At 44.7% G+C, this 21,039-nt stretch overlaps 1 long non-coding RNA gene across 1 annotated transcript; it reads right to left on the bottom strand.

Annotated features, from left to right (window-relative positions):
- Window positions 1-294: 294 nt before the first annotated feature.
- On the bottom strand, window positions 295-2,794 carry LOC146893953 (uncharacterized). Its single transcript, XR_015002829.2, has 2 exons — window positions 2,007-2,794; window positions 295-695 (listed from the first exon to the last, which is right to left on the bottom strand). It is a non-coding gene; the product is annotated as an uncharacterized LOC146893953 (long non-coding RNA).
- Window positions 2,795-21,039: the final 18,245 nt, after the last annotated feature.

Genomic DNA, 21,039 nt, shown 5'->3' with positions numbered 1-21,039 from the left:
TTTCTGTTACTGACTTTAAAAATTGTTTTTCCCGTTACTGAAAGTTTTAATTTTACATTTAATCACCCAGATCGTCATGAATTTTGAAGTCAAAGCCCATGCATTGCTCTCAATTGGTTAAGAAGTAAAGGAGGGGTTGGCTAGATGGTTCAGCGTGTAAGGGTGCTTGTTGCCAAGCCTGATGATCTGAGTTCAATTCCTGGAAGTCATAGAGTAGCAAAAGAGAACTGCCTCTTGCCAGTTGTCTTTGACTTCTACACATCCGCCATGGCATGCATATACCACCATCATAAATAAAGAAAAATGTTTAAAATTTTAATAAATGAGGTAATACAAAGAGATCAAACAAGTGGTTATCTCTGTCTGCCCTCAGCTCTTTTGCTTGTCTATATAATGAGGCATAGTCCAGGCTGCCTTGAACTCCCAATCCTCGGGCTTCAGACTACCAAGACCACCATGCCAGGTATCATTTTTAATGACAGCGTACAGAGCTTAGCCAGGCTCTCTGGGGGTAATGCAGTCATTATCAAGGTCACTACCAACCAGAGACAACCACTGGTGTCTTATCACAGGTGTCCTGTCAGGTACACCTTGCTGGAGGACTGAGGAGGGGATCCGCAATGAGGCTTGGGGATATAGTTCTGTGATACAGCACTTGTCGGGCGTTCACGAGTCTCCAGGCTCACTCCTAAGCACTGGGAAAAAAAATAAGAGAAATATCATTGAAATGGAGGAGCCATTGAGGATCAGGGACTGAAGGAGACGGGATGCAGGATCAGGGAACAGCTAGTCAAGCGAACAGATGAAAAGAAGGCTTAGGGAACATCAAAGGGAAGAATAGGCCGTGTCGGCTCTCTACACAGTGATGCCTCACAACTGATGATCAAGTACCAGAGACACGGAAGGCGTGTGTGAAGCACAAAAGTAGGCTTGGGGCTCACAAAAGCAGTCTCTATCTACGGGGCTTCCAAAACACAGGGTTCTCTGAGTTCAGATACCCATTTACGAGGCTAAGCAAAGGCCCTTTCGCTCCTCCTATTCTTCTGTACTCTCCTGCATCCTGCTGGAGTTATCCTATCTCGTTCCAACATCACCTTCCACAAAGTGTCTTCTATTCATATACTCAGCTTTATCTGACCGCCTCTTCCTTTGTCCCTGCATTCAGGCTGCCAACGTGAGCTGCCTGGACCAGAGATGTGCCTTCTCAGCCAGGAGGTGTCCTGTGAGGCTCCTGGTTTGGGTTGTCTTAGCATGTGTTTGCACTATCCATGCCTGAAGTGGCAATCAAGTCCTATTCACAGAAGCTGCTATGTCAGGCTCCCACGCTGACTTCCATTATGCCAATCCTTTGGGCTGCTCTAAAGAGCTTTATCTGTTCCTCCCACTTCCTTAGCATTAGCCACGTGCTCATTTCTCCTGGCTATTTATTTAAGTCCAGTGTACCTGTTTGGTCTGTTTGGACAGGAATTAGAAGGTCTTGCTGATGGTAGCTTACAGGGTTACTTGGGGTCTCTGAGGGCTTGCTGTTTCTCAGATTATTTATACAATTTATTTGTCAGCTTTTTCTTACCCCCGTATCTCTAAAATTCATCTTAATGCAATACAGCCCTTAGTGCCAAGGCAATTTTTTTCTTTCTAATACATGTTTTCCCTAAAGCCCCAATATCTTCATTTCTTTGTTCTGTTTTATTGCTGCTGCCTAACCACAGCTACGAGGCAGAAAATAATAATAATAATAAAAATTTTAAAACCCTAGTAGCAAGCACATCAGGATTAACATACTAGGTCCATGTTAAACCACCCAACAATGAACTAACTCATCTTTAATTTATTAGCTTGATTCTGATATAAATTCTGAATGAAAGAAAAAGGTTGTGTAGATTAATAACATTAAAGTCGCAAAACAAACCTCTGAAAAATAGAAAATGTTAGCAAGGGGAGCGGTGCCATCTCTTAGTCATTTCTCTGTTCCTTGGCGATTCCCTCCATGTAGGACAAAAACTCACCCACGTATTTTCAAAGACTTTCCCAGCCCTCCATGCAAGGTATAATCAGAACAGCAGGTTACTCAAAACTTCAGGACCTAAGTCACGTGCACTCTGTACGACGCTGGCAGGAAAATAGGTCCATTATTCCAAAGGTAAACGTTGCAGGTCAGGCATTAAAAGAAGACAACAGCAAGTTTTGCCTGGCACCCAGAGCATTATTAGACTGCAGCAAGAGATTAAGCCCTGGAGAACTGAACACATCTCAGAGCAGCAACCAAAAAATTACTCTGTTGATTTCGGCTTCTCAAAAACTTTTAGTACTTAGAAGTACTATGTTTATTTAACCCAGTTGGAGAAACGGGTCCAAATCTGCAAAGTGGATGCAAGACCAAAAGCTTTTGGATAATGGAAATAGTTTATCAGTTTCCAGTGAGCTGGTTGTTCCAGTTCACTCTCGGCACTGCTAAATTAGGGTTCTGTACCTCTTGTTTGAACTGACAAGAAAATGCTAAATTGATTATAGTAATTCTCAAATCATTAGAAAACTCTTCTAAATTTAGTTAATAATTAGCACAAACATTCTCCTTTCAATATTTACATTCCCAACGGGACACACTGATATTTTGCATGAGCCTAATGCCAATCGGGGTAGAATTATCAACATTTGCAAGCGATTTACCTTAAAAACGTAAATCAGAGAAAATTGGAGGTTATTGCAGTGGCATGACAGTCCTACATTTCAATGTATTTTCTTGAGGGAAATGAAAAGGAAGGACAGAGGGACAGAGATGGGACCAGCAACTGCCTTCGCCTGTTGCTCAAACCAGCCCATCTCTTGCATGGCCATGCAAGAAAACAGGGAGAGCTAGTCTTGTCTTCATGTGTTTGCTTAACAAACACTTTCATCCTAAAAGTAGATGCTCCCTCAACTCTCTAATTGCAACTAATTAGTTTTTATTTTGTGTCTAAACCTGCATAATTGCAAAGAATGCAGGTCTTGTCGATACCCAGGAGTGGGTGACTGCATATGGTTACCGAATGAGTCCTGGCAGAGAGGAGGGGAGAAGTGGTGGCAAACTCAAAGGTGGCGCCACCTTGGTGAGGTCACCCTAGGAGAGTCTTTGAAAAGGACAAACATTCCCTGCCGGGCTGTAACACTTGCTACACTGAGACATCAGGTGTGGGCTGCACAGTTATGCCGTTGCTGTATAACTTTATCCTCTTATAATTTGGGATGTTTGTGTCTAATTACCAAAGCTACTTCCTGACCTCCTAATGCTCCAAGTTAAATTTATAATTATGAAGCTGCCTAATAAATGTGGAATCAAAGGAAAAAGTGGAAAGTGGTTTTAGGAATATCCTCCATCTAGATAATAATATACTAGACATTTCAGAAACTTGTAGGACGTTTTCAAGAGAAAGGAATGGCAAAGACTTGAGGAGACAGATGTAGATACAGTTAACTGGAATTAAGCACTGTACAGAGTGTACATGGCACCCTGTCAATATGTATAATTTAATGCTTTCATTTATATGTTTTTCTTTTTATTATTCTATGTGTCTTTTACATCATGTATCATGATCCTATTCATTTCCTTGTCCCTTTACATCTGCCCTCTGCCTCTGAACCCTCAAATAAAATTTAAGAGAAAAAAGAAAAGCATTTTAAAAGGGGAAGAAATTCAAACTCTCATTATGGAAGCTGCAGTGTGACACATTGAGTCACGGAGGAAACCCCTTTGTCCATTTATCTTTACTTGCAAATGTTCATTGCAGAGTCATTGATCCGGTTTGAGGCCTCCGGTTTCTTCTACAAATGCTGGGCCCTCACTGGGAGTCTTCCTGGACATTCTGCTGTTGCCCTGTGTTGTGGAGATCCTGCAGCTTTGGGTCTATGGGTCCGGTCCCTTCACATGCTCCAGCAGATCATAGATGTTGGGTGGCCAAGTCATAATCCTGGGTCTGGACCTGGGCAGCTGCAGGGTTGGTCTGCCAGCCAGTTCTCCCGTCCTCACCACCAGGGTGAGCTCTCTAGCATTGCCAGGGCTGATTCACCTCTTGCAAGACGAGAAGTGGGACCAGTTCTCCTGCTTTCGCGCCCTTGGCATGGGCTCTCCCACTCCTATACCATTAGGGCTAGTTCTAATGTGTTGCCCAGGTGAGTTAAACAGGGGCCACGCTCCTGAGTACTGCAGCTGGGGAGGGGTAGGTAGGGAAAGCCCTACCGCTCCTATGACCCCAGGGCCAGCTCCTCCACCTTTCTCGGGTGGTGGTGAGAGGGAGGTGTCGGGGAGCGCTTCTCTCCTGGTCCATGCTTCCACAAGTCAGTTGAGTAATGGGGGCAGCTCTGCTTTGCGCATAGCATTTTGGCTAGGTCACTCTCACCTCCCACCACCGGGCAGCACTACTGTGCCGCCTAGGCGAGGGGCAGAACCAATTCCCTGAGTGCTGCAGTTGATAAGCGGGAGGGTCGGCGCCTTATCCCTTGCAGGGGGTAACGGTCCAGGGGTAAATGGGGGGCATCTCTCACCTTGCTGCATCACCACACGACGGCGAGTAGTGAGGATAGCTCTCCCCCACAACTTCAGGGCTGTCTCACCCACCCCTCTGCCAACAAGGTTGGCTCTGTGTGTTACCCAGGTAAGGCATAAGGCCTGCCCTCCTGACTGTTGTAGCTGGTGGGGGTCAGCGACCATTCTCCAGTTCTTATGACCACAGGGCCCGCTCTCCCACCTGCCTCGGGCATTGATAGGTGAGGTGGGAGTGGGGGAACAAGGAGAATAACTCTCCGCAGTCCATGAGTAATAGGAACAGCTCCCTCTTACTCACTACTTCTGGGCTGACTCTCCCACATCTCCACCACCAGGGCTGGGTTTATCGTGTTGCTCAGGCAAGGTGCAAGGCCTGCTCGCTGGCTCTTGTGACCTCAGGGCCAGCATTCATCTCCCCTTCCTCAGGTGTTGGTGGAGGGGTCATCTTACCCCCGCCTATGCCTTCGTAGGGATGGCTCTCCCATATTCACAACTTCTGGGCCAGCTTACCTACACCTAGGCTAACAGGGCTGGCTCCATTGTGCTGCCCCGGGGAGGTGCAGGGCCTCATCTCCCCAGGGTTACAGCTGGGGTCAGGGACAGCTCTCCCACTTGCCTTAGGCACGGATGTGTGGGGGCAGGGGGCATCTCTCCCCAGGCCATGCCACCACGTGGGGAACGAGGGTTGGCTGGTAAAGTCATCTTTTCCTCCCCCCCCCTCATACACACACACACCTAGGTCTGTCTGTCTTTGCCTCTCTCTCTCTGTCTCTCCTCTCTCTCTCCTCTCTCTGTCTCTCTCTCTCTCCCCTCTCCTCTCTTTCTCTTCTCTCTGTCTCTCTGTCTGTCTCTCTGTGTGTGCCTCTCTCTCCTCTCTGTCTCCTCTCTCTCTCTCTCTGTCTCTCTCTCTGTGTCTCTCTCTCTCCCCACCCATCTGGCTGGTGCTGCAAAGTACCAGGTGGACCTGTGTTTTCTCCCCAGAGCCCCCAGTGGACAGCCCCAGGCCTGCACATGGATCTCTTTGACTCAGGTTGCCATGACGCTGAGCTTGGTCATGCTTCCTCATCACAAAGAGATCATTAGAGTGCCCAGCTACCGAGCACAATGGGCTCTGGGCAGGATCCTGGTTGGTGCGTTTGGCTGTGCTCTGCCCACCCTGGCTGCATAGCATTGGGTAGGGACATAGTGTGGATGCCAAACTGTGTTCTTCAGCAAGTGTTGGTAAGTGATGTGTAGTGAGAAAAATGGGGCCGGGGAAGGCAGATAGTTCAGCAACAATCATGTTTCAATGAACTGACCGCAGAAGAGAGGAACCAAGTCCAAAAGGTAAGTGCTTACAACTTTTTCAAGCCTCAAACAAAGAAAAATAAAGTATTTTACAAATCTTCCTTCTGGTCCAATACCTCACCACCTACCATCTTCCTTCTGTGAAGCACACAGATCTATAGGGCTGTGATATTTTGTGCTATTAGCTGTTTTTTTTAATTATTTAATGTGTTTGTATGTTTTGCCTGCATGTGTGTCTGTGCACCATATGTGTGCAGGACTAGTACAGGCCAGAAGAGGGTGACAACTCCCCTGGATGTGGAGTTAAAGACGCTGTGAGCCACCTTTGTAGGTGTTGGAAATAGAACTTTGGTCCCCTAGAAGAACAGCCAACCCTCCTAACCACTGAGCCATCCCCCTAGATCTCCATAGTTGTTTTTAAATATTAAAATTAGGTCAGCTTTATAACATAATTTCATCAAGATTGGTTAGACTTCATTTCTTTCAAGATCAAGCTCTGAAAATGCTGTCCTGATAGCAGGAGATTTGCCAATAGCAAATCAAGCCATCTCCAGGGGATCATTTCCCCGGGGAAGGAAAAATATTGAAGCTGTTTTTCTAATCCATATTTGGTTACCAAGTAACATGGTGGGCTCAGAGCGTAGAACAAAGAGCCAAACTGATTTTCAGACTTGCTGTAGGGCAGAGCTGGAGGCGTGGTCCACAGGGAGGCACTGACGGAAGGTCTCTTAAGACAGTACAGCTCACTGAGGATGTGTCCCAGGGGGAACTGTTGAACCCTGGCTCCACCATTCCCTTGTTTCCTGGCCAGAGATCACACACACTGCTATTGACATGTGGTAGGTCTGCTAAAGGCACACAGCCCCAATCAGGTGCTGCAACCTCTGGAACCACGGGTCCAATAAACCCTTTCTCTTTAAAAGTTTACTGTCACTGGTATTTTGCTATAGTGATAAAAAACTGAATAACACCAGACTCTTCTAGACCCGTGGTTCTCAACCTTCCTAATGCTTCAATTCTTTAATACAGTTCCCACGTTGTGGGGACCACCCAACCATAAAACCATTTTCGTCGCTACTTCATAACTATAATTTTGCTACTGTTAGGAATCATCATATAAATATCTGATATGCAGGCTAACTGATAGGTGGCCCCTGTGAAAGGGTCGTGACCCACAGGTTGAGAACTCCATCATCTTTAGGGCTCCGTTAAAATAACATGTGGTATAACTAGACATGAACTTGAGGAAGGTAAAATACTGTAAGATTTTGTTTATTTCAGGCATGAGATTTATTTATTTATTTATTTATTTATTTATTTATTTATTTATTTATGATATGGGATCCTAGTGCTTGATCCATCCTGGCCTCAAACTGGATTTTAGCAGCTGTTTGCTCCAAACGCCTTCCTTTCTAGCTGCTCTGCAAAATGCCAGCTGCCTGCTTTACTTGATGATGAATATCTCGGTTGCTGTAGCTTTCTATTTCTCTGTGCTGGCTTTTTTTTTTTTTAAATGTCAATTTGCCCTAAGATAGAGTCACCTGGGAAGAAGGGCCCCTAATTGAGAAAGTGTTTCCATTGGATTGGCCTGCAGCTCAGTTTCTATAGCATTTTTTCCTGATTGGTGATTTATGTAGGAGTGACGCCACCCTTGGGCAGGTGGTCCTGGGGTGTATAAGAAAGCAGGCTGAGCAAGCCAGTACGCAGCACCCCTCCATGGCCTCTGCATCAGCTCCTGCCTCCAGGTTCCTGCCTTGAGCACCCTCCCTGGTTGATGGACTTCAAGATGTAAGATGAAATGGGCTCCTTTCCCCCCTAGCTGCTTTGGACCGCGGTGTTTCATCACAGAAACAGAAAGTCTAAGAACCTGAACGGCTTTGGGCCCTGTCATATCTGTGCCACTCGCGGTCTGTGAGGTGGAATGCTGGGAGTGGAACTCTGGGAGAGGGTTTACCAACTGTTGGGGCACTATCAATGTCCCTACCTCCCCTTCCATCCCCTTACCACAGAAAGTAATAGCTCACACAGTGTTGCTCAATAGCATGTAACATCAACATCTCCCTCAATACGGGAGATTCAGAAATAAAACCGAACTCCCTGTGTGCAGTTTTGTACTAGGTCACAATGAAAATCTCTAATAAGAAATGTATTTTTATGGGGGGGCCCTAAGGTTACTTACAAATTTCAAGTTTCATTACACTCTCATCACCATTGTGTAGCTGTTCTCTCTGAATTGAAACATTCCCTCCTGATGAGCCCCACCCCCAAGTTATATAAGGGGCGAGAAGACTCTCCATGGAGCAGCTGCCTGCAACTGGGCAGGGTCTCTGGTGATAAGCCATTCATGAGCCGCCACTCACACCAGGGAGGTCAGCCCTTGAGTCACCTGTACTTTTCAAGGAACACCGTTATGAATTCACCAAGCTAGACTTGGGAGGAATCATTTCTTTGGTTCGTTACCAGTACCCGTTCAGGTAAATAGATATTGGTTCTTTGGTTCGTTACCAGTGCCGTTCAGGTAAATAGATATTGGTTCAAGTGTCTTCAGAAAAAGTAACTCATTACAGTTGGCGCCTGAATAGCAACAACAGAACCAAACATGCATCTGGGAGGTGTACCTGGAGGTTTCTCTCCCACCCACCAGTTCCCAGTGAACCACTCTGAGGCTTAATATTAATTATAAACTTTGGCCTAGTAGCTCAGGCTTACTATTAACTAGCTTTTCCAACTTAAATTAACCCATTTCTATTATTCTATATTTTACCACCAGGCTCACAGCTTGTTACCTCACATCTTGCTTCACCGGTGGCTGCTGGCGTCTCCCGCCTCTCTCTCTGCTTGGATCTCCCACCTAGCTATATTCTGCCCTGTCTTAGGCCAAAGCAGCTTCTTTATTAACCAATGGTAATAAAACATATTCACAGCATACAGAGGGGCATCCCACATCTGGGGGGGAGTGATTGCATATCATCCTCTGACATGGATGATAAGACACATAACAGAGGCTGAAGAGGGAGCATTCACAACAGTGATCCCAACATGTCTGCCTTTTCCCACGTGAGAAGGTGTGCTTCCTTGCTGTAGTAGCAATTGTCTGGCCCATACTGTGGATAAAACATAACCTCTGAAGGTGAAGAATCCCTGGGAGGAACCTAGGGTGAATGTCTGCCTCTCCGTGGTGTAAAATCACATGCTTCCTTGATAAATGCCACATGAGTATGGGAAGTCCCTCCAAATCGCTGATGGACTAGAGAGCGCATTGCAAGGCCCGAAAGATGTCTATGTGTGACGAGGTTGTAAGAAGGCTTTGGGAGCAACTGTCCGGCTCCTCCTCTGAGACGTGCAACTGAAACTAAACTGTGTGGAAAGATCCGGCCTGTGCAAGGAGGAGCTACAGTGTTTAAAGTGCATGAGACGACATCCTTGGCAGTGGTTCTTGATTTGGCAGGGAAAGTGGGAAAGGGGGAAGACGAAATGGAGGTGCTGGCTTGGCATTTATTGTAACTGGCAGGATGCGGGGGAAAGAGAGCTCAAGCAAGATCTCTGCTAACAGTCCCGTCTTAGGATCCGAAACCTTGGATCTCATGGGAAGAATTGGACGGTGAGAAAAGACAGAATGAAGTAGATGCGAGAGAATATAGCCCCAGATGATCTTGCCTTTCATACAGAGGAAGGACAAGTCAGGGATTCAGCACACAGGCAGGGGCTTTAACAATAGCTCAGTACAGGAAACTATGATAATCAGGAAATAGTCTGCCTCGGAACAGTTTGGAATAGGAAAGCGTTTTAAACAAGAAAGAGAGAACCTAGCTGGTGAAGGTGATTTCATCCACTCTGGGTGGATGGGATCGCTGTTAGTGCCACAGACAAGGAAGAAGAGAGTAACGCGACTCCTTGTGTCTTCTTGAGAAAACTCAGAGGCAATACAAGGAAAATCAGTCTCTGATGGACTGACGGGTACAGCTTGTTAGTACCAACTGGGGTCCCCCTTAAAGCTAAAGACCTGAAGAAAAATGGACAAGCATTATTGAGGGATTTGCTGGCGAGAGAGGCAGTGTTTGATATCCAGTTCACAGAGTTAGACAGGACTGTGTCTACTGGACAGTTAAGTGGGTTAACGCACTAGAGATCCTGACATTGCTACATGGTTTCAGTGGCTTCGCTGAGCAGGTGCTGGGACACGCTCTTTCCGTGGTGAGAGAGGTTCTATCAGACCCCAGTGATTCAGGCTAACACACACATAACATTCTTAAATGGGAAAGCACTCAGGAGGGAATAACAGTGGGACCCCTTGAAAGCAAATGTGGCAAGATTTGTATCAGGCTGGAGTTTCTAGGTCAAAAGTTAATAAAAAAAAAAAAAGCTAAATTAGCTACTAGGGAGCCTCTGGAAGGCTTAAAGCCTGAGCCTCATTTTACAGAAGAGGTGAAGACCACATCAAAGGGTGGGGTGGGATAGTGGGAAAGTTTAAGCTTGTCCTAGGGTGGCAGAGTATGCTGTGTATATATGTAGTACACTGTGGATAGAGCTCACCAGTCCTGGAGACTTTTCAGTTGCCGTATGTGACCAATGGAGAGGTAATGACCATCAAATCTGCTTTGAGTCTGTCAGAATCCTGTAGTCCTGCTTCCTCTAGGCCCCAAGTCAGGTCAAGAAGTGCAAGTTAGTCCTACTGAGCCCTCAGGAGGAGGGAGGGGCAAAGTACCCCCAAGGCAACACTTCAGGATGAGGAGGCTGGGCGACTCATGAAAAACAACTAAATTAAATCAGGGAGTGCCAGCCGGGCGGTAGTGGCACACACCTTTAATCCCAGCACTGGAGAGGCAGAGGCAGGCGGATCTCTGAGTTCGAGGCCAGCCTGGTCTACAAGAGCAAGTTCCAGGACAGGCACCAAGACTACAGAGAAACCTTGTCTCAAGGAAAAAAAAAAAGATCAGGGAGTGCCCTCAATATATCAGTTAGTTTTCTATTGTTCTGATAAAACACTATAATGAAGGTCACTCACAAAAGAAAGAGTTTAATTGGACTTTCGGTTCCAGAAGGTTAGAGTTTATGGTGGCAGACTGAAGGCATGGTGGCAGGCGGCTGGAGCAGCAACTGAGAGCTCACATCTCGATCCACTAGTAAGAGACAGAGAAAGGCACACCGAGGGTGGTATGGAGACCTTAAGTCTCCCCAGCCCCCGTCACACACTTCCTCCAGGAAGGCTATACCTCCTAATCCTTCCCAAACACTTCCACCAAGAGACCAAGTGTTCAAATACATGAACCCATGGGGGCCATTCTGTTCAAACCACGGTGCTCATCCATGCTTCTGCACCAGCACTGTTCCCCTAAGGAAAGAGTTGATACACATGATGAACTCTTTGTGTGTGTGTGTGTGTGTGTGTGTGTGTGTGTGTGTGCGCGCGCGCACACACACACACATACACACACACACACACACCACTACTGCCAACTATTGAATTCTAATACCAATTGGCACTTGGGCTGTTGGCAATAAAGATCTTTTCCATTCTGTAAAAATCGGTTCATTGTCACGTTAGTTTTCCTCAATTCTGTGAAAAATGCCTGGCAAATACGGGGGATCCAGTTCATTTTGATTCACGGTCTAGTATGTCATGACAGGGAAATTATGGCAGTGAGAGCAGCTCCCCTTGTGCCACCAGGAGTGTGAAGCACTGGTCACATTGTGTCCACCGAAGGCAGCAGAGAGCGGTGGATGCTGGCCTTCAGCTCCCTTTATCTGTTTTGTTCAGTCTAAGATCTCAGCCCATAGGATAGGGCAGCTCACATTCAGGAAGGGTCTTCCTCCTCAGTTAATCCATTTCTACTCTTGCGAGTGGAACAGCAATGAATATATCTGAGCAGGAATCTGTAGACCAGGGTGTCTAGTCCTTTGGGCATATGCCAAGGAGTGGTTCAGGTGGGTCATAGGATAGATGTAGTATGAGGGCCAGCTTGTTGGGGTTTCTGTCCCGCCCCGTACCCTACAACCGGCAACTCCCAACAAAAATCACACACAGGACTCCATAAGATTATAAAGCTGATTGGCCCATTAGGTCAGGCTACTTATTAGTTCTTATGACACATATTACCCCATTATCCTTATCTACATTAGCCATATGGCTTGGTATCTTTTTCAGCTGGGCAAGTTACATGCTTTGGTGGTCTGCGCAGGAGTGGCAGAGGAAGTTTCCTCCTTCCCAGAATTCTCCTGTTCTCATTGTATCACCTCTACTTCCTGTCTGGTTGACCCACCTATACTTCCTGCCTGGCCAATCAGCATTTTATTAAAATACACGATTGACAGAATACAGACAATTCTCCTGCACCAGATAGATCTACTTTTAGCTTTCTGAGACTTCTCCACACTGAATCCCAGAGTGGCTGGACCAGTTCACAGCCCCACTGACAGTGAAGGAGGGTGCTCCTTTACCCACATCCAGGCCTGTATTTTACTGCTGTTTTCTTATCTCAGCCATTCATACCAGAGTGACACAGTTCTCAAAGTAATTTTAATTTGCATTTCCCTACTTTCTAAAGATGTTGGTTATTTTAAAGATTCTTTTAAGTCATTTGTTTTTATTTCTTCTTAAACAGAAGACCCAAACATAATAGGCCACAATTACAGCCATCTCACACATGACAGAGATGCCAGAAACACACACTAGACCAAGACAGGCCCTTCAACGAATGATGCTGGAAAACTGGATGTCAACATGATGTAGAATAGCAAAATTAAACGTGTGTGTGTGTGTGTGTGTGTGTGTGTGTGTGTGTGTACATCTATCGCCCTGCATAAAAAACAACTCGAAGTGGATCAAAAATTTCAATGTGAAACTCGGAAGGATGAAGTTGCTAGAAGAGAACACAGGGAGTGCCTTTCAAGATTCAGAACTTTCTGGATAGGACTTCGCTTGCTCAGGAACTGATGCTAAAAATTGACAAATGGAAACTCATTAAATTATGCATCTGTAAAGCAAAGAAAAAAAATATATATCTGAGATGATAGATAGATAGATAGATAGATAGATAGATAGATAGATAGATACATTAAAAACCTCAGAGTCAAAAAACCAAACGACTTGGACCGTAAATATGAATTTTTAAAAAATATTTATTTTGAAGTTTATGTCTTTGAGTGTTTCGCCTACATGTATGTATGTGCACATATGTGTACCTAGTGCCTGTGGAGGTCAGAAGAGGGTGTCGAATTCTCTGGAACTGAGGTAACAGTTAGTTGTGAACCTCCATATGAGTTCTGGGTACTGAACCCTGGTCCTCTGCAAAAGCAGAAAGTGCTCTTAACTGCTGAGTCATCTCTTTGGTTCTAAAACATGACTTTTAAAGCCATAAGACTCTACCCCTGGTCTTCAAAGGCTCACAGGCAAGTCAATCCAAAATGCATGTAGTTCATCCCTCTGAGTCTCCCAAATATTAACAACCCCAACACTGTTCTGCATGCCAAAGTCTCTTCTGAGATTCAAAACAGATCCTTAAATGAGAAACAAAACAAAGACTTCAGTGCTTCCAATTTCCATTTGAGAAAGGAGGGCGGGGACTTAGCAAGAAAAGGTCAGACCAAAGAAGATCCAAACTCAACAAGACAAACGCCAAGTTACAGCTCCAAGTCCAGAACCTAAAACTCTCGATGGCAACAGCCTTGGCTAATCCTGCCTCTCCAACACTTCCATCTGCTGTGCGTGCGACCTTCCGAGGAGGCAGTTCCAACCCGCGCCTTCAGTTGTCCTCACGAAGCATCCCATTGTCTTTGTATCTCCAACATCCTGGGGTCTCCATGGAAACACATTTCATTCTTGCCAAAAGAAGCACCACTGGTGATGCTGCCAAGTTAAATTGCCAGCTTAAGACGTAGGCTGGCCCCTTCCACCACAGCTCTAGTGGTTTCATCGCACCTTGACGGCTCACCCCGAGAAAATGGTACCCTAGGCGGCTGTTGTCAAGGAAACCCCATCAGCTGCATTCTCACTTCAGTCTCTCTTATTTTCAGATGAGTTTTCTTTATTTTATCATCCAGGGCCTTTGGCGGGTCATGTTTTGACTCAAGGGACCTTTCCTATTATCTCAGTACCAAGTGTGAGGGTCATACTAATGTCTTTAACAGTTTTAGTTGCTTTCTCTGCACCCTCCTTGTCTGCAGCTTTAACCTTGTTGATTCTCCTTTTCTTGCTAAATTGCCCATTTCCCAGACCCCTCTGCAATACTTGCCACTCTTTCTCAGTATAAATCTGGATGAGAGTAGTGAACACGAACACCGGCAGTCTGAGTTCTGTTCTGCCTTCAAATTTCTTCCACTAAACAAATTAGTTCATTGCCTTTGAACTAAGCCTCAGTTCAAGTTCTCAGGAAATTGGGCCAGATGTCAGAACATACATTGAATGGCCTCTAGTCAAGTTCCTGACAGAGGTCTTGAGCTCCTCTAAAGCCCCAGGAGCACAACTTTACTGTCTACATGCCTATTGGTAGTCTGCTTTTCCCAAAAGTCCTAGCCTATGGCATTTTAGGGCTTCTTTAACCAATAGCTCCAAACTTGTGTATGTTCTCTTGAAAGTAGTTCCAAGGCTTAGAAGCCATAATCCCTTTCACAAACCAATTCCAAAGGCCCATAGACCACGTCATCAGGTTTTTTACAGCAAAGGCCCCACTCTTGGATACTAATTTTCTTTATTAGTTACTTATCTTATGGTATGATAAAATGTCTGAAAAGAGCAAGTTAAAGAAGGGAAGTTTTATTTGGGCTCATCCCAGCATGGAAGACGTGGGGGTGAGAGTAGCTATCAATATGGCAACAGGATCATAAGGCAGCTCATCACACTGCATCCACAGTCAAGGATCAAGAGAGGTGAATGCTATTGCCCCACCCCTTTCCTCCTTTTTATTCAGTTGAGGATCCTAGCCCAGAGGACAGTGTGGCCCATCCTCAAGGTAGGTCTTTCCTCCTTAGTTAAATTCCTCTGGAAATGCCCAGAAGTGGTATCTCCTAGGTGACTCTAAATCCAGCCAAGTTGACAGTAAAGATTATCCATCATGATTATATAAGGATATATCGTGGATTTTTAAGAGTTTCTGGAAGAGTAGAAATACCAGTTAAAGGGTTTAAGTGAAGCCATGTAGACAGGTTGACCAAAGGTACTTCTGGAAGCTGTGAAGTTATTAAATGAAGAGCCTAGTGCCTGGAGTGGGTTACTTCCTTCTAAGTTGTTGCTATTGCTGTTGGTTGTCTGCCAGATCTATATAAGGCACTGTTGCTGAAGATACTACATGTTTCAATTTCAGGACACAGAGAAAAAAAACTGAAACTGAGCTGCAAACTCCCTCCCTGTTAGTTGACTTTTTGAGGGCCTAAAGGGGTTTTGTAGGCTGCTTGAAGAAAATTGTTGGCGAAAACCCTATTTGTTTAGAGACTGTCAATATGCCAAGGAAAATTACCTGATGGCCCAAGAGTAGCATAACTCCAGTGGGTACAATCATTGGGTTTAAGAACCATTCCATAGGTATATCTGTCTCAGCCACTACCAGGCTCAGAGAACACTGCAGAGGAAAAGAAGAAAGAACACATGAGCTGAAGGGTAGGGTGGAGTATTCTGTTAACTGTTTCCTTCAGACTGAAACATTCCTTCCTGGAGTAAGGAAGGAGACTTTACAAGATACAGGAAGATCACAAAATGTACAGGACTCGCAAGGCCCTGGGCAGGCAGCTCCAGTTACGCAGGTTTCCTGAATTATCACTCATGCTGTAAAGAGATTTTTAGTGATTTAACTCTCTGAGTCACCCATGTTCCTATAAGCAACCGCTACTCACAGTCCTGTAAATAATTCTGATAAACTAATTAATTCAGGACTGGAGAGATACCCCCATAATTAAGGGCACTGGCTGTTCTTCCAGGGCATCTGGGTTTGACTTCCAGCACCCACAGGGCAGCTCATAATTTGTGACTCGAGTTCCAGGATATCTGATGCCCTCCTCTTGACCTTCTTGAGAACCAGATAAGCATATAATGCATAGACACACATACAGACATACATACAGACACAATATCCTAGCACACAAAACAAACAAACAAAAAGCTCACATTAGTTCATCAACATAGACTTGGGCAGAGTTGCTTCTTCAGTCTGTTCTCAGCATTCTATCTGGGGTAGACTGATATTTGTTAAGTCTGCCTCTAGGAAAAGTCACATTAACAGTCACAGATAACACTTTCCAACTTGTCAACATTTCCCAAAGACGGCTACAACAAAACTCCAACCCTTTGAACTCTTCCACAAAATGACACTGTGCTACCTTCTCAATAAGAGATAATGATTTTTCTACCATTTGAATCAGAGGACCACATGATTTCTTCAACAACAGAATACAGTGGAGGTGATCATGTCTTTGGCAGAGCTGTTTTCTGTCCTGGCAGTTTCAATTCCTTAGCTGTTACATAAGAAGTGGGGCCAGAAATAACTGCTACTAGAATCCTAAACTACACTGAAAGGTGGTGGGCGGAAAGATGCATGGAGAGAGACTCTAGGAGCATCCGAGCATGGCTCAGAAGCAAAAAGAGGTATTTGGGAGCCCAATTTGGGGAGGCCTCCTGATGCTCCGATGATTGCAAGTGCAAGACCTATCAAGAATGCTATGTCTGAATCTGCTCCAGCCTCAAGACCAAGGAAAATGATAAGGCTTGAGTGTGAGCCATTCAGTTCTGGGGTGGACTGTGTGTTTGTATTTAGATGCTGCCTTTGCAATTTAAACTAGCCTGAAGTTTACTTTGCAATCCAGGATGGCCCTGATTTCACAGCCATCCTCCTGCCTCTGCCTCCTTCACGCTGTGATTATAGGAGTGATTCACCATGCCTGGCCAGGAGTTCAGCAGTAGCAGACGTAGAACACAGCCTGTGTTAACTAAAGCAACTCTGAGGAGACTTGCCAAGACTTCAAATGGGAAAGTTCAGCATTTTTCTGATGTGGGATTCTCCTCTGTATGCTGTGAATATGTTTTTATTACCTTTGGCTAATAAAGAAGTAATAAAGAAGCTGCTTTCAGCAAATGAATATACCAGAATATAGCCAGGCTGGAAAAGCTATATAGAAGAGAGAGTAGGCAGAGTCGAGGGGACATCATGTGGCCACAGAAGGAGACAGATACCCTAGAACCTTGCCCATAAACCACGAGCCTTGTAGTAAAATATAAAATAATGGAAGTGGTTAATTTAAGATTTAAGAGCTAGCTAGCAATATGCTTAAGCTATTGGCCAAACAGTATTGCAATTAATATAACTTCTGTGTGATTATTTTGGGTCGTGGAAGCTGGGAACAAACAAGCAGCCTCCGCCTACATTTATCTATTTTTATATTCTATTTATATAAATTATTTAGAAAAAAATAGGTTAAACTGTTTTAAAAGTTTGATTGCCACTGCCAAAGGTAACTAAGCATTAGCTAATAACCATGGACCTCATAGTTTCCCCAACTAGAATGCTTCAGACCAAAATATAATTAGGTCATTCCAGATGGATATGTTTTTATGCCTTCTCTCTAAGTCCCTCAATCAGAGGTTCCATTTGCAGTTTCTTGGCTTCGCCATCAGGACATGATTTCCTAGTTGTAGCCCTAACAAACCAGACAGGCCTCCTTCTACCCCTATCTTTAGTTTAGAAATGTTGTTCCCAAGACTATAGCTCTCAGATGAACAAAACCCACTTTCCTTGGTGCCTCTCTCTTATGTAGACGTGAGGCTGTAAGAAAATGCATCTCCACAAGGGCACCCATCTTAATTAAAAATGGCTTCCTTGTAAAAGTCGCACGTTGTATAGACTCAAGCTTTTTGGAAAGCATATGACATGCTCTTCCCGATCAGCACTTAGACACAGCTATATGTGGGAAGATCGCCTTAAAGGCTTCCAACTCGCTCCGCTAAAAGCAATGCTTTCAGTCTCGCTGCACTGTGTCTGCTTCTTTTTATCGTTCAGACCATCTGTGATGAAATGTATTTTGTTAACTCAGAAAATTTCAATTTCTATAAGACTTTAAAATGAGGTATTAACGTATTTGTAATGTATTGTGCAACATTATGGGGGGGAGAGCCTTCTCATGTCTGTTATTAAACTGAAAGCCTGCCATCTAAGAGTCTCCCAAAAAGCTATTTTTACATTCATAATCTTTAAAGACGCTTATGTAAAGAAGTACTTTGAACTCTTTGATATGATTTTAGCTCGGCCTAAATCTTAACAATAATGTAACTTGTGAGGGTGGCTGGTCCCACCTGTCAGAGGTGCTGCAGAGGGTACATCTTCAGCCAGGACCTCATCAGAACCCAGGCTAGAAAGGCATGCGGCTAGGAGTCACTCCCGGGTGATCTAGTTTCTGAAAACCGTCGTCACGCTGGACACTGGGGATTTAGAACTGAAGTGTGCCTTCAAAATAGTTTTACTAATCCTCCCCGTGCTGCACATGGGTAAAATGAGGCCACACATCCTGACAGGAAACATTCTTTCTTTTCTCTGTTGCTTTGCTAGTCGAAAATGTGTGTCTTGGAGCAATAGCATCATCCAAGAGCTTGTGAAAAATGCAGGGCCTTGGGCAGCACCATGGTTTCACCTACATCAGAATCTGCATCTCACACATTCTCTAAATGACCATCAATGGTGTTAGTATTTGAAGCTCCTCCTCTATGCTAGCCACGCCCAACTATAGTGCAATCACTCAGAGGCAGATTCAGAATCCAGATTTTCTAATTCCTAACAAAATCATACGACTTGGCTTCTCTGGTCTTCAGTTTCTAGCTAAAGGGGGTTTTAATATCTCCTCTGAAACATCAATCTGGTTTAAATGAAACAGTGTTACAATTCTGTTGCCTGTACTTCTAGCAGCTGCAGTGGCTACCAGAGCCGGACAGTACCTCCCATGCACCCACAAATGACCCAGGAGGAGCATGAGCCTGACCCCTCGGCTGCTACTCCAGTGTGGCTATTCCTACAGGTCATAGTTTCTTCTTCTTTTAAATGCTTGTGTGAGACCCTCTCAGTCCTTAGAGTGGGATATAGAAAGGAAGACTTCTTTTTAAGGATTGCCATTTAAACTTCTTGGAACAACAATGAAGCCAACAGCTCAATTATGTTTTCGCTAATGACTCAGTGGGTCTCTGTTGCTTCTAGCGGCAGCTTCTGTTTCCTTTAGCTATGGTCTACAGCCTGGCCCTAATTTTGCTTCTGGCATCTAAAAAATTTTCCACAGAAAGTTTTACTGGAGATGATAATACATTTGTTTTCTTAGAAAACAGGATATGTGTTAAACTCTGGCGTGACCTTGAACTTTCAAAGATGAACTTATTTGTGTATTTCAGACTTGGTTGTTTAAGCACTCAGCTTTGTGATGGATGTCCCACGCCTCTGAGCCCTAACACGTCTCCATTTGGAATTGCTGTAAAACAGGAAGAATCCCCTTATTTTATTTTGTTAAATACAGAATTCTTGCCATTTTGCAAAACTGAATAAAAATTAATTTATTTCTTTGAGGTCCCAGAGTGACTTATAGTTTTTGTTCTTAGAGTTCAGTGTGTGTGTGTGTGTGTGTGTGTGTGTGTGTGTGTGTGTTTTCCTTTTACTCCTGGGACATGGTTTACTATATATCTCTGGCTTGCTGTTCTGGAACTCACTGTGCAGACCAGGCTGACCTTAAGCTCACAGAGATCCCCACCTCTGCTTCCTGAGTGCTGGCATTAAAGGCATGTGCCACTCCTCTTGGCTTGAATATGTCTTAATTTGAGACATTGGTTAAAATGCTAACACTTTAGCCTTTAGCCTCCAGCAGATTCTAGAAGTTGTAGGGCCTCTGTGGTCAGCTACTCTGCCTGTGTGGAAAGCGTTCAATAGATCTGCCTGAGAATATTTTCAACCACTGATATCTAATGGCAAAGCTTCCTCCCATATTTAAGTAGAGAAGTGTAAACATAAGAAAATGACTGCACTGTGGGATCAATTTTAGACTGACCCCACTATAGACGATAATGAAACGCCAGGCTTTTTTTTTAAAGTCTTGCTTTTATGCTTAATAAGAATGGAAACCATGCAGGATGGTAATGGTGCATGCCTTTAATCCTAGCACTTGGAAAGCAGAGGCAGGTGAATCTCTTTGAGTTTGAGGCCAACCTGGTCTACAAAGAGAGGACAGCCAGGGCTACACAGAGAAAGTCTGTCTTGAAAAACAAACAACCAACACACTCCCCCCCCAAAAAAAAATAAAGGAAGGAAGAGAGTAAAGAAGGAAGAAAGGAAGGGAGGGAAGGAGGGAGGGAGGGAGAAAGGGAGAGAAGGAGGGAGGGAGGAAGGAAGGAATGAAGGAGGGAAACCACAAGAATTACTTTCCTGAGTAACAATGATGGAATCCTGGGAAGATCTTTGAACAAACCCTGGAAGAAAAGATGCACCCCACCTATTACAGAGGCGGAGAAGTGCTGACTTTTCTCTCTCCAGGAATCCAGAACCTACTGGTTTTACCAATGAGTAGGTACACTGAAGAGTTTCCCACACTAGGGTTGCATCTTATGATTTAGCAAACGCCATGCCTGTATTTTAAACAAACATGTAAGCATTAGTACAGCTCCAAATGACTCAGAAGAGCTCCTAGCTAGTTTTAAAAGTGCTTCAGTGTTGGCTTATTTCACACGGAGTTTGCTTTATCAGACTCAAGCAGTCTTTAAAATGAAGCTCAAAGAGTTAGAAGCCATAGAGAGAAGTCTAACATTTACCAACTGTGGACACAGGGACAGAAATGCATTATGCCATTGTAAACACCAAAGGTGTTTGCGATAGTCAAAAAAAGAGCTCTCTTTCCAAAGACAGGGGATGTGAATCAGTCATTAAGTGTTTGCTCTACAAGCAAGAAGACTGGAGTTTGGATCCCCAGGACCCATTAAGACGCCAGACATGGGGGCACTTGTGCCTGTAATCCTATCCCTGGGGAAGCAGAGACAGACAGACTGCTGGAGCCCACTGGCCAGCTAGTCCAGCTAAATCAGTCAACTTCAGAGAAACTCTGCCTCAAAAAATAAGGTAAACATTGCAGGCTTTTGCTGTTGATCTTGGTTTAGCACCAGAGGTGGAAGGTGAGTTCCTTTTATTGTAGAAACCATGAACTTCAGACACAGGACCCGGAGGACCTGAGCTGGTTCTTGTCTGAAAGTCCCCATCCTGAAGACCAGCCTTCATGGTACTTAAAGACAC

The sequence above is a fragment of the Myodes glareolus genome, chromosome 8, assembly GCF_982192425.1.
Source record: "Myodes glareolus chromosome 8, mMyoGla1.1, whole genome shotgun sequence".
Classification (NCBI taxonomy): domain Eukaryota; kingdom Metazoa; phylum Chordata; class Mammalia; order Rodentia; family Cricetidae; genus Myodes; species Myodes glareolus.
The sequence above is the reverse complement of the archived record's forward strand: the minus strand, read 5'-3'. Positions and strand labels throughout refer to the sequence as shown.